General features: G+C 35.9%; 1 protein-coding gene and 1 long non-coding RNA gene across 7 annotated transcripts in view; one reads left to right on the forward strand and one right to left on the reverse strand.

Moving 5' to 3' along the window:
- The window catches only part of LOC147021831 (uncharacterized), a 329285-nt gene that overhangs the window by 236681 nt on the left and 77893 nt on the right, over positions 1-14711 (forward strand). The window lies entirely within an intron of this gene.
- Positions 7849-10526, reverse strand: LOC147021832 (uncharacterized). Its single transcript, XR_015060951.1, has 2 exons — positions 9716-10526; positions 7849-9619 (listed from the first exon to the last, which is right to left on the reverse strand). It is a non-coding gene; the product is annotated as an uncharacterized LOC147021832 (long non-coding RNA).

The following is a 14711-nucleotide window of genomic DNA, read 5'->3' on the forward strand; positions in this document are numbered from 1 at the left end:
AGAGTATCAACTACTCTCACAAGGTTTTAATGCTGGTCTTCAAAAAGAAGATATAATCGGTTTATTTAAACGTCAAAAAAACCTAAATGATTATAACATTGAAGATATAATTCAACTATTTTGTGATACACAGAGATGTAAAAAGAAATCAAATCCTATAACTTGTATTCTTAGTGATAATACGGATGATATACCGTCTCCCCAAGATTTGGATAAATCAAAAAAGAACCTCGTTATCTTTGATGATTGTGTTAATGAGAGAAACCAAACGGTAATGGACAGCTACTACACAAGAGGGAGACATTCTTCTTGTAATTGTATTTATCTTAGTCAATCGTACTTTCAACTTCCTCGTCGTTCCATCAGAAACAATGCTAATACTTTTATTTTATTCAAGTTAAATTCAATAGATATCAATAATTTTTGGAGAGATAATTGTTCTACATTATGTAGTAAAAAGAAATTTGAGGATTATATGAAGCACACGACTGAAAAATATAAATATATTGTTGTGAAACAAGATGAGATATTAAGGGATATATTTTTTGTTTTATAAACAATTACATATATAAATGACAACTATTATTATAAATCTTGTGGGTAAATCTGCTTCTGGAAAAAACTTTCATAAATCAAGGTTCTTGTGTAGTACAAATGAGAATATTGTAAATTTACTTAAAAACACCCCGTGATACGCATTGTATCAACAACAACTAGAGCAATAAGACCTGGAGAAGTAAAAGGTGAAGATTATCACTATATTTCAGTGGAGGAACATATGCGATTGAGGAATGAAGGTCAAATGTTTGAGGAGGTTTCTCTTGGTACAACAAAATATTCACATTGTAAGAGTGAGTTAAGGAAACTAAAATCTGGTGGTGTTGGGATATTAGAAACTAATCCAGAAGGAACGAGACAAATTATTAAACATCTGAGTGGAGTGAAGATTTTATCATTCGGTTTTGATGTTGATGAAGAAACTCAACGCAAACGTATGAAAAGCAGAGATGCAAGTATTAGTGAAGAAGAAATTACAACTCGCATTAATGTTAATAAAGAATTTGATGAAATATTTAAAGAAAAGGATTTATTTGAACACATCTACTTGAATGATGAAGAAAAGGAAAATTTCCCTGTTGATCTTTACAATTCATTAAATGATATTTTACAATAAATAAATGGATGTAAAAGAAAGAGCAAGAAGATTTAAGGAACATCAAGAGTTGGTTTCAAAAGTTGTAAAACAACAGGAAGACATAAAGAAGAAACGCAGACAGAAACTAACGGGCGAAGAAGCATTTGAAAGAAAACAAGAGAAATTTTTTAAACCACTTTTAAAAACTTCCCAAGAAAAAATGAAAGATGTTTCCACAGTTCCCACAGTAGAATATACTCCCAGAAAGCTCCAAATGTTAAAAGATTTCAGTCAAATGACGGAGGAAGAATTAGAGCATATTGGAGAATTAGAACATGATGAAGGTTTATTTCAACAACTGGAAGAGATTAATCAACCCCCTGATTATATTGTGAATGCTGTTCAAAACAATGAATATTCAGCGGATTCAAAAACCAAAGCAGGACTCATTCCAACAGAACAACCAGCAATATTTCATCTTGTTCAAGAAAAGGTATTGATATTTAATGATGAATTAAGGTTCTTAAGTTCTGCTCAACCCCCTGTTAAACTAACTCCGAGATTAATGTTTCTTCTCACAAAAGATGGAAGACAAGGTTCAACTGTGAAGGATGAATCAAAGTATATTGATAAACCATTGGATATGGAAAATAATGATGATAGAGTATATATTGATTTGCTGAACACTCTAAATTATAAGGTTATTCTTTCTGGTAAAAGTAGGAAGAATGAGAAGGAGAAACACATTATTCAGGCTTTAAGTATCCTTGGTTCAGGTGTTAGTTTTCTTCCAAATGACCCATCGCAATTAGTTCATAGACTGTTATTGTTGTTAGGCAGTCAGAAGGCTGGAAATAACAATTGTTTTAATGAAGCATCAGCCATTTTAGACCAGTTGATGAACATGAAAATAATTAATAAATATCAATATAAAGACATTTTATCTCATATTAAATAAGATGAGAAGCACAATCCTTAGTTTCAATTTCACAACAAGCGACCACACATCTTCATTCCCATACCCACTACAACTTGACACAACAAAAGAATATGAGGCATCTTTATTGTCCATGGAAACTTATAATACCTTATTTAATATAACTGATAAAAATGACAAGTTTAGTTATAATCCCGGAAGTGGATACAAAACGATAACAGTCTCACCCGGAGCATATGAGATTTCTCAAATATCTTCCGAAATTGCTCGTCTTATGAAAGAACAGGGTGATGAACCAAAAAATATTGTTATAAACATTCAAAAACATACTTCAAAATCAACGATTAAAGTTAAAAATAACTACAAGGTTGATTTCACAATTGATAATTCATTTAGAGAGTTATTGGGTTTCTCCTCAAAAAAGATTGAAACTAATGGGACGTTTTACAGTGATAATGTCATTCAAATATCCTCAGGAATAAATTCGGTGTTAATTCACTGTGATTTGATTGATGGTGCTTATAATGATGGAAAACAAACAAATACAATATTTTCATTCAGTGCATACTCAACCCCAATTGGTTATAAATTCAATATGGAACCCAAAAATTTGGTTTATCTACCTGTGTCAGGAAAAACCATACACAGAGTAAATTTTAGGATAACCGACCAAGATAATCGTGTGATTTCTTTTAATGGAGAAGTTATATCCATCAGAATTCACCTACGTGAAGTTTTCCAATAAATAAATACGATGGTTATTGTGAGGAAACACGAGTTGGGAAAATATAAAATAATTACAGGGGATGGGATGTTCCTTTCCCCATACTTCAAGGGTGAAGGTATGTATCTTGGTAGAGGATACTATAAACCTAAGAGACAAAGGGGTGTTGGACATCAATTTAGAGGAGATGGGATAATTGATACTCTCATGGGTATTGGTTCAACTATTCTTAAACATAAAGATCTAATTGGTTCAACTGCTTCTGCTGTGGGAAATGTAGCAGGTGCTGTAAAGAGTATAAAAGATGCTCAGAAGGAATCTCATAAATTACAAGCAATAAAAGAAATTAAGAAAGGCAAAACTCAGTTGTCCCCCCAAGAACGACAGAAAATAATTCAAATACTTGGATCAGGGTTTCAAAAGTTTTAACATCTTTTTCCTAAATAAATACAAGTATGGAAGCAATTGATAGTATCTATGATTTGGATGATACTATTATTATCTCAAACTCCACTAAAAAGAAGATTACTTCAAGGTAAATGCAATAACTGGAACAGACTGGAATACGAATGGTACAAAAAGTTTTGAAATAAATAATCAACAAACCTATTTGAATCTCTCCGAAAGTTTCTTGTTGTGTAAATTTAAATTCACTAAAGCTGGGAATAACACAAACGCTACACTTGTAAATGATTTCTTCTGGAAAATGTTTGATAGTGTGCGTTTGTATATTGGAACACAAGAAGTTGAAGCGGTTGATTATGTCTCTGCTGTATCTGAAATGATAAAATTTACACTCTATACATTCAGTGATAGAATGGGAAAGGGGTCTGTCGAAGGTTTTATTCCTGATATGTCAACGGGAACAAACACAGACCCTGGATATATTCAAAGGAAAGGAGCGTATAATGATGATACAAAAGCAGAAAATAGTTTTACTGTGGCGGTTCCTCTTAAAGGTATATTTGGATTTTGTGATCATGATAAAGTTCTGTATGGTCTTAAAATTAGATTTCAACTACAAAGGAATGATAATGAAAATAGATTGCTTTTTGGTGTTGGTAATGCTTTTGGTGATCAGAATAAATTTGTAATTGAGGAGATGAGTTGGTATATCAGTGAATATACTCCTAATCTTAAAACAGAAGAGATGTTGAATCGAAGACTTAACTCAAAGAAACCACTCAGTGTATCATTCCTCAAAAGAAGATGTCAACACGTTAAACTCAATCAAACTACTTACACGTGGAATTTGGGTGTTCTGGAAGGAAAGCCACGATATCTGTGGATCATTTTTAAAAAGCCAGATGGTGATACTGCGACTGATAAGAATAATGCATTGAGTGATAATGCTAAGGTGAAACAACTTCGCGTTTCTCTAGATGGAACATTTTATCCACGAGATAGATTGGAAATTAATTGGGAAAAAATGATTTTGCTGAAGCATACAAGTCTTACCAAAAGGTGTGTGAAAGTAATGGAAATAAAGAACCTATTTTGGATATGACAGCATTTAAAAGTTTGTATACAATCTATGCGTTTGACCTGAGCGCGCAAAAGGAAACTATAAAGTCTAATCGAGTGGATACTTCCCTATACATTGAAAGAGGAGAGAGTGAAGAAGTTGATACATATTGTTTGCTTTTGGAAGAAACAGAATTGCAGATTAATACAGATAATGGTGTGATGATTAGCCTCACATAATTTTTTGTTAAATAAATGAGTGGCAAAGTACCAACTGGGGTATATGTTAATCAAATCAATCTTCATAAACTATCATCTTGTGTTCAAAATCAAAAGCCTTGCACGATTAACGTTAATACAATTCAGAGAAAAGGAGCAGTAAGAATTGATGTTTTGCTCACAAGAGAACAGGTTAAAATCTTGAATGACACTGGCTCACTTAAAATTAAAATGACAAAACCAATGTTGAAAAAATATTCAATAAGAGAGACGAGTGGAGGATTTCTCCCATTTCTAATTCCTTTATTTGCTGGTTTAAGTGCGGTTGGAGCATTGACGGGTGGTATTTCAACAGCGGTGAAAACTGCCAACGAAAGGAAGGCTCAACTCCAGGCTCAAAAGAATTGGAAAGACATAACAAAGAGTTGGAGAAACAAATTAGTGGAAGTGGCGTAATTGTAGATTTTGCTGAAAAACTTGAAGGTCTGCCTGATAAAGCGAGATTGTTTGTTGGAGATATGCTTTCTTCTATTGCACAAGCAGGTGTAAAATTAACGAAAAGAGGTAATGGATTATATCTTTCTAATAAATAAATGAACATTGATGAGTGGTTGGAAAAATTTGGAAAGAATACAACATCAAATTTACAACTTGTCAAATATTGTAAGAAATTAAAAATTCATAATGTAGTTATTTGTATGAGAGATGAATTAACAAATGTGCCGAAACATACAAAGAATATTATTATGAACTTAGAAGATAATAATGGGAACGGTTCTCATTGGGTTTGTATTTTTAATAGTCAAGACAAATATTATTTTGATAGTTTTGGCCTTCCACCACCTGTTGAAGTTATAAAATTCTTACAGAATGGTGTTTATCAAACATTTCAAGTCCAATAATTAAATTCCAAGAGTTGTGGTCAATTATGTCTATATGTGTTATTTCAACTCAACAAAAATAAAAATTTTTATGATATTATTTTTAATCTAATATAAATGACTTATGTTGGTAAAGATGGTTCTATCTTTGGTGTATCTCAAGAACTGGATATTGATTTATCAAATTATTATACAAAGACACAGGCTGAACGACATAAATATAATATAAACAAAAATATTAACATGAAAAATGCTTATAAATTAAAAAATTATCCAAGCCCGACTGACGCGAATGACTTGGTGAGATTAAGCGATTTATCACAATATATATACTTAAATATAACGGCTGTGTATTCTAAAGATACAGAAGTGTTGATATTATCTCCAGGTCATACAGAATTCACAGTTCGAATTAAAATAAATTTTTATAAAGAAGGGCGTATCGTTTGTATGAGAATAGAACAATGGGGGTATGATATGAATGATTTAGGGTATAATTGGTCATTTAAAATTAACCTCGAAGACCTGGAACAATTAAATCAGTCTCGTAAGGAAGAATATTATCCACTTGGTATCGAGAATGAGTTTTGTGGAGCCACGATTAGTAAACAACAAATAAAAGAATTTAATAAGGTTAAATATAATAATGGTTTTGCCCTTGTTTATCTCATGAAAACAGAAAAAACAGGATTATATATAATAAGTAAGGAAATACAAAATGATTTAACTATGGGAAGATGGGGAGGTGTTTCGTGCCATAATATTATTCTAATATATATTTCTAATACATAAATGACAGCAAGAAGGCTTCAAGAAAATTATCATTTCTGTGTCCAAGCATACCTTCAAGAAAAGGGTATTCGGTATTTTAATAAATATGTTCTACAACATAAGAATGAGGTATTTTCAATAAAAGATTGGCATTATGCTGATGTTGATAAACCGACAACTTTAGATTTAATTAGAATGTTAAATAATGAAAAAATTATAAGGTTAAGAAAAGGTAAGGCTCTTTTAGAAATTCAAAAGAAATTTTATTGGTTTCCTGTTGTAAAAAAAATTATTTTGGATACAGGAATAACAAGAAATCCTGATGAATATATGTATAATATTCTATGGGGTGTAAACGATTCAAGGATAGTAAGGGATGAGGAAGGAGTTGAAGAAGAGAGGGAAGAGGAGGAAAAGGAGAAGAAAGAGAAGGAGGAAAGAGAGAGAATAAATAAATATTATAGTATGGAAACCAGTGAGATTCAAAAAAGAATAGAGGTATTACAGAAAATAACTCAACCCACCGAGGAGGAATACAAAGAATTAACAAGTCTATTTGCAATACTTTCGACAAAACTATTGGCATCGTCAAGCTATTCATTTTAATTCAAGTTTTTTCTTAAATAAATGGAGGAGAGAGTGAAGGCATTTCTTAGGATTCTTTATGTTTTAAAAATTAAGATTCAAATGTGCATGTTGGAAACTAAAAAGGTTTTTGCACTCTGCAGGAATTTTTCTCATAAATAAATGAGTTATTGTCTCAAATGTAAAAAGAAAACTAATACTAAAAATATTTCATATATTAAAAGTAAAAATAACAGGGTTATACAAAAAGGTATATGTTCGGTGTGTGGTTCAAAAAAAAATCAATTTATCTCCAAACACAAACTCGGAGGAGATATACAAAAGTTTTTATCAGGAAGTAAATTTACAACTACTGGAATACCAGGGGAATTACATCTTCCAGGGTATTCTTTCTGTGGTCCAGGCACAAACTTGGATAAAAGATTAGATGAGGCAGACAATCCTAAATCCTGGAGTAAACCAATCAATAGAGTTGATGAAGTGTGCATGAGACACGATATTGATTATGGGAATACCACAACGTTGGAAGAAAAGCATGAAGCCGATAGAGAAATGTTGTATAATTTGTCTCTGATACAAAATCCAACCTTGAGAGAAAAAGTTGATAGGTTCATCGTGAAGAAGATGATTAGTGCTAAATTGAAACTTGGACTTGGAAATTCAAAAAACTCATAGGCTCTAATGATGCCATTAAGACTGAAGAGCAATTAGCTGATGAATTACATAAACCAATATTCACAAAGTTTCAGAGAAGGAAAGTTTATTCCAAGGAAGTTGATTATATCTGGTCTGCTGATTTGATTGAACTCAATAATGATAAGGGGTACAAGTATGCTTTAACCGTTGTTGATTTGAGGAGTAGATATGCGTGGGTTGTCCCTTTAAAAAACAAAACAGGTAATACTCTTATGTTAGCTTTTCAACAGATATTTAATAAAAGTAAGAGAAAACCTAAAAAATTGTGGACTGATGAGGGTAGAGAGTTTTATAACAAGACATTTATGAATTTTCTAAAAAATAACAGTATTACATTATACAGTACCTTTAATGAAGGGAAGGCAGTTGTTGTTGAACGTTTTAATCGTACCTTAAAAGAGAGACTATATAAAAAATTCACACAACTCGGTTCACAACAATGGTCATCTTTTATTCAGGATATTGTGGATAAGTATAATGACACGATTCACACGTCAACGAATATGAAGCCATCAGAAACATTTACAAAATTAAAATATGAAAAAGAGATTAATGTCAGAAAACCTAAGTTCAAAGTTGGTGATATCGTAAGAATATATAGGTGGAAATCTCATTTTGAAAAGGGTTTTACTGAACGATGGACGAAAGAACTTTTAAAATTGTTGATGTAATAGATACAGTTCCTTGGACTTATAAAATATATGATTTGGAAGGGGAAGAGATTTTAGGTTCATTTTATTCACAGGAATTACAAAAGACAAAACTAAGCAGATAATACACCTTTGTGGACACTCGAGGGCCAAGTCCGAGGTGTATAACAGTATATAATGTGTGTCAAGGGGTGGACGTTCTTACATCTGTGAACCCCAAACACAGAATCCTCAACTGAATAGTCAAGGCTTAACTTTTGTTTGTGTGTGTGTGTGTGTGTGTGTGTGTGTGTGTGTGTGTGTGTGTGTGTGTGTGTGTGTGTGTGTGTGTGTGCAATGGGAGCAATAGGTTGGCGCTTCACTCCCTCCTACTATACACCGTTGTGGACACTCGAGGGCCAAGTCCGAGGTGTATAACAGTATATAATGTGTGTCAAGGGGTGGACGTTCTTACATCTGTGAACCCCAAACACAGAATCCTCAACTGAATAGTCAAGGCTTAACTTTTGTTTGTTGATGTGTATGTGTGTGTGTGTCCCAACCCTCACATTCAAAATCTCAACCCCAACCCTCACATTCAAAATCTCAACCCCAACTCAATCCTCACCCAACACAGTCTTTTTCAAAATGAGATTTCCACCTATATATATATATATATATTTTACGTTTTTTTTTTTTTCTCTTCTTCCAATTCTGTCTTTTAAGGCTTTCAGGTTTGATGACATAGAAAGAGGGAGTAAGAACTTTCTTGATAGGTTTAAATCCCAAAGAGTGGTAGCATTTCAAGTCTTCAAAATAACCCCAACTTTCCAAGTCTCCAAGGTAGTTATTTAAACCATCAAGGCAGAACTCATTTACTGATTTTTTCAAAATTTGTGAGTCTCCAAGGTAGTTCCCATATTTAGAACCATCTTGGCAGAACCCTTTTCCTGAGTCTCCAAGGTAGTTATTTAAACCATCAAGGCAGAACTCATTTACTGATTTTTTCAAAATTTGTGAGTCTCCAAGGTAAAACTTGTATTCTGGCTCATCAACGTATAACTTGTTCAGTGGGTATTGTCTTGATAACTCACAATGAGTACTATTGCTGTAAAACTCTTTTTCAGGATTTTGCTGGTCTCCAAGGTATAACTCTTTGGTTGGGTCATCAAGGACGAACTCGTTCTGTGGGTCTTGGTCGCTCATAAGGTCTTCAACCAAGCCAACAATTTCGCCCCAAGTTGTAGCAAAAGCAGTATTTTCATTTCGTATTTCAGACACAATTTCCTGTGAGAGAAAATAATAATGTATTAATTAAGTTATTTAATTATTAAATGAGTATGCTTCAATCAAAGTTTGAAAATAGGAAAATAAAAATCTTACCTCAACAGATAAGAGGTTTGAATCCAGTTCATCAACTTGAAGGTTTAGTTCCATACAAGACAGAGAGTTCCAAGGAACACCAAAGTCATCCCACTCAAGGTCTTGGTCGCTCATAAGGTCTTCAACCAAGCCAACAATTTCCTCCCAAGTTGTAGCAAAAGCAGTATTTTCATTTCGTATTTCAGACACAATTTCCTGTGAGAGAAAATAATAATGTATTAATTAAGTTATTTAATTATTAAATGAGTATGCTTCAATCAAAGTTTGAAAATAGGAAAATAAAAATCTTACCTCAACAGATAAGAGGTTTGAATCCAGTTCATCAACTTGAAGGTTTAGTTCCATAGAAGACAGAGAGTTCGAGACAAGCACACAGCACACCATTGCCAGCAAAAACAAATGTTTAAAATGGAGCCTGGGTTTGAAGCTTTTATAGAGAAAGACTGGTGGGTGTGGTTTCCTTTGGAAATTCCCTGGGCAAGCCTAGGCAAGCCTTCATTGGGAAATTTTTCAAAACCATAACATCCTGTAATTTTCTAGTGATTTCTTTGTGAGTCAGAGATGAACTGGAAATGATGTAAGAGTGGACGGGGCTTAGCAAAAGTAGGCGGAGCTTAGGAAAAGTGGGCGTGGCTTAGAAAAAATACCTTATGAAAAGTGGGCGGAGCTTAACAAAAGTGGGCGGGGCTTAAAGAAAAGTGGGCGGGGCTTAACAAAAAAAAAACTGTGGCTCAGGAGGTGGTCAAACAAGAGCATTAAGAGAAGTTTATCATTTCGTAATGGCACAAAAGGGGTATCTTCAAAAATATAAAGATTCAAATGTTTTGTTTGTCAATATTTTAGATGGGGATTATTGTGCAAAGAAAATTAAACTATTGAAGGAATTTGAGAATGAACAAATCTTTATAGGTTCAATGAGTGAGCTGTTCAACCCCCAGGTGTTCAATTCAATGAGGTTCAACCTCCAAGTTAAAAGGGGAGACAAATAAATATACCTTGGGATAAAAAGGGGATTTATTTTTAGGGAAAAAAATATGAATCGCTGAAAATCCCCCATTCATTTACATGGGGAAAAGTGAGCCAGAATCAGTATTCTTACCCTACTGAGGCCTATAGAGGTCCCTTTCAGCACATAACATTTTGAAGGTCAAGGTCACTTTGTCGCAAATCAGGGGAGTCGACGAAACCCTTATTTTTTGAGTAATTCTAATCGAATCGTCTCCAAACTTTATGGGAATGTAGTATATGGTCTGGCGCTCAGCTGATTAGTTTTTGGTGGCGATTGGCCTTGACCTTCATGGTTAGCGGGGGGGGGGGGGCGACATAAGGCTGGATGATCACGCCTCACAGAGGTACAGCCGGGATGCCCGCCAGCAGCACAGAACTCTTGTCTTGCATTGAGACACATAACCAAGAGCATCATCTCTCTCTCTCTCTCTCTCTCTCTCTCTCTCTCTCTCTCTCTCTCTCTCTCTCTCTCTCTCTCTCTCTCTCTCTCTCTCTCTCTCTCTCTCTCTCTCTCTCTCTCTCTCTCTCTCTCTCTCTCTCTCTCTCTCTCTCTCTCTCTCTCTCTCTCTCTCTCTCTCTCTCTCTCTCTCTCTCTCTCTCTCTCTCTCTCTCTCTCTCTCTCTCTCTCATCAAAGCTCTCCTCTTCTCAGATTCACAGCCTGGAACTCATGCAGCCCAGAGCACGTAGCTATCAGCCAGACCCCACAGAGAGAGTGAAGCACAGACATCCAAGGACAAGACCACATAGGGAGAGGTGCTCAAGAGTGTGTCTACATAACGGCCCTCGGCACTTTAGGAAAGACACACACACACCTACGCACACTGTTTTTCTCTTTTGTCTTGTGTTTCCCGAATGTATCTGTCCCAGGTTATGTCAGTAATAAATCCCCGAGAAACTGTTACAGCCTGTTCAGCCCTTTTCACTTCCCATGCCCCCATCCCAGTATTTTTTTTATTTATTAAACCTGTTTGCTTTTAATGAGTTGTTGTTCATTTTGAGCCATGATTCCATCCTCCTGTGTAATTAAATCCCCCCATCCCAACATTAAGCCAACCATACACGTTGAAATGGCCATGCACTCAAATTAATAGAACAACTGCATCATGGTGGATTATCTACACATGCACAGTTTCACCTCTGCCAGGCATTTTGGGAAAGAATTCTCCAGCAGTCTCACGTCGGCCATTAAGGAAACCGAGCCCATTACAATATCATCAATATTTACTTTATTCATTTATTTATTAGCTTTTTCACGACATTTACCTGTGCCCACCCTCCTGCACCCATCCCAAGCTCCTCAACACCATCTCCTTTCTTTTCAGATATCTAACATGCTAAGCTGATAGGATAGCTCAGAGGTACCATAGTCGTCTTTGTGTTGCCAAGTCTGAGTTCAATCCTTTCCCTATCTATAAAATATAAACCGTCATCTTTGTGCTTTGGGGCCAGGGTTTTGCATCAATGAGTGTTCTTTATTTCTTCGGGGTGGGGGGTGGGGGTGGGCACTGTGTCAGGTATTATACTGGTATTTGCTGATTGACATTAAATACCCCACGGTGCTTTGCACAAGAGTAGGCCATTTTGTACTAGAATCTTGAAAAAGTTCTATATTCCTGTCCTGACTCTCACTTTGAAGGACAATGACAAACCACTCAGATTGTCCTCTGTCCAGGAACTGATTTGGCAGCACTGATGGTCTGAAAGAGTGTGCATATTGGATTGGATCTAAAAAGTAAATATCCATAAAACACTTTACACTGATTTTTTTTTTTTTTTTTTTGTTCTGCTTTACAACCAGTGCCATCTCGTCTTTTTATGACCAAAATTCAGTGTACTGCCTGCGTATACCCCCGCGTGCTTTTAGGTTTGTGCAAAATTAGTTTGGTCCATAATTATGTACATAAAGAGCATGCCATATCACATGTAATAGAGCATATCATATGAAGCTCATTTAATTCCCATGTATACCTAAATTGGTGGGTGTTTGCTGTTTGCGTACTGGTTTATTTATTTATTTTCTTAACCCTTATCGTATTTCAATTTCCAAACTGACGATAAACTGTCCGATTGGTGCTTCACAAGCATGTATGGATGTCAAGCTGGTTGTCCTGTGAGATGGCATTAGCTGACATCGCTTAACCTTGGAGTGGTCCACCTGGGTTCCTCACATCGAAGCATACGGATAAGTCCACACCATAATGAAAACGATCTACCACTCCAGGGTTAAAGATCCCATGTTGTTTTTCGTGAAGAATAGGTGAATGGCACTCTGAACAAATTCCAAATTACTCCCACCTCGAATTGAACATGCCAGGTCTGGCCATCATGTTCGTGAAAGGCAAATATAATTCTCAGCTGCCCTCACAAGAAGGTGAGAATAATTGGGGCCATAAAGTAAGTACATAAATAAATTATAATCATTGCTTACTCATACACTGTCTTGATGGTTGAAGTTATGTTTACCAGCTTCTATCATTTTATTGGGGGTTTTGGTGCTTTTTTAGCTGACTGTACACCTAATCTTTGGTTTATTTGTTTATCAGAATTATTGTTGTTGCTTTCAATGCAGTAGTGGGGCAACTTAGCTAAATATAGCATAACAATTGTGCATTTTGTGAGAAAGCACCAAATTTGGCACACTAGTAGCCTATCATATTATGAACAGATTTGGATATTGGGCCATCTCAAATTCAGCCGCTGATGGCTGTGGCAGCCATTTTCCACTGCCATCAAAAATTTTGAGATGGCCCAATATCCAAATCTGTTCATAATATGATGGGCTACTAGTGTGCCAAATTTGGTGCTTTCCTCACAAAATGCACAATTGTTATGCTAAGTTGCCCCACTACAGTAACTTCATGATGATCTGTTAAAGATGTCTTCGATAAAAGGCATAACAAGGCAGTCTGTTTGAGGTCCCAATCTTTACACTTTCTTCATGATGCCGTGATCGCAATTTCAATATCCATTTGTCTTGCTGTCTTGATTCCCATTCCTTTATGAAGCTGGATGGATTTGAAAGGCAGTTTTGACCTAAAACCTCACGAGGTCTGCTCTAATTAGGGTTCACAGACTGGAGATCATTTTGACCTTGACACAAGTATGAAACCTCCCTGAAGCAGACTTGCTCTGATCTAATGATGGATGAAATCAACAGAGGAATGCTCACCACCGTGAGAAGCAAGGAGAAGCTGATGTTTCAGCATTAACTCTTCGTTCCTGTCTTTTGCACTGATGAAGGGTTAACTCCTGAAAGTCAGCTTCTCCTTTCTTCCCAATCATCGGCCTATTGATTTCATCCATTTTTTCGAGCTGTCCACCGATGCAGACACTAACCTTCACCAGGAAGACTTACTCTGGTAAAACCCAATGACCCAACGTGACAATCGAATTCAGCCGTAATGTCCTGTTATTTACATGAAGGTACAATAATGTGTCATAATGTCATTGACCTGCACGTAATGTGCCTCCAAGCACCTCCATGAGTCCGAAATAATTATAGAAATAAAAGAATAAATCGACTATTTATTAATGCGTTTACACACTCAGTGGACTATTTTGTAGTTGATAAATGAATGAACGAAAAATATCCTGAATTTTTCGCTTATCTTAAGCAGTATACAGGGTGTTTCAAAAAAGTGCACTATTTGAACATATTATCGCAGAAATTTTTCAAAAGGAAGCGAGTTCTGTGTTACACCTTCCTGTCTAGGCTGGAGTTCCTCGAGGTAGCGTTCTGGTCCCTGTTCTTTTTCTGGTTTTCTTCAATGATCTCTCCGACTCTCTGGAAAAACCTATTTATCTCTTTGTTGATGACTCCAACCTCTGCCTCACCATCTGTCATCCCTCAGACTGGCAAGCCACAGCTTGTTCACTCTCTGCAGATCTGGATAAAATCACAAACTGGACCAACACGTGGTACATGTCACTCAATCCTGACAAATCTCACACTCTCACTATGTCTCTCCGAAAGGACCGTTTGGAACCCACCCCCACCCCCCCCCCATCCACTTTCTTAACAAATCTCTGGAAGAAGTCCTTTCTTTCAAGCTTCTGGGTTTCACTATCTGCCATGATCTTTCCTGGGAAAGCCACATTTCAAATCTGGCCTCCAAAGCCAGTCGCGGACTGGGAATCCTCCATTGTGCAAAGTCCTTCCTCGGCCCACCTGAGCTCCTGACAACATACAAAGCTTGCGTCCACAGCCTGATGGAGTACTGCTCTCCGCTCTGTGCTGGTGCTCCTGTCTCTCACCTTTCTCAGCTTCACACTGTGGAA

This window comes from Eptatretus burgeri, chromosome 8, assembly GCF_056783735.1.
Source record: "Eptatretus burgeri isolate ZD-2024b chromosome 8, Ebu_testis_v1, whole genome shotgun sequence".
In the NCBI taxonomy this organism is placed as follows: domain Eukaryota; kingdom Metazoa; phylum Chordata; class Myxini; order Myxiniformes; family Myxinidae; genus Eptatretus; species Eptatretus burgeri.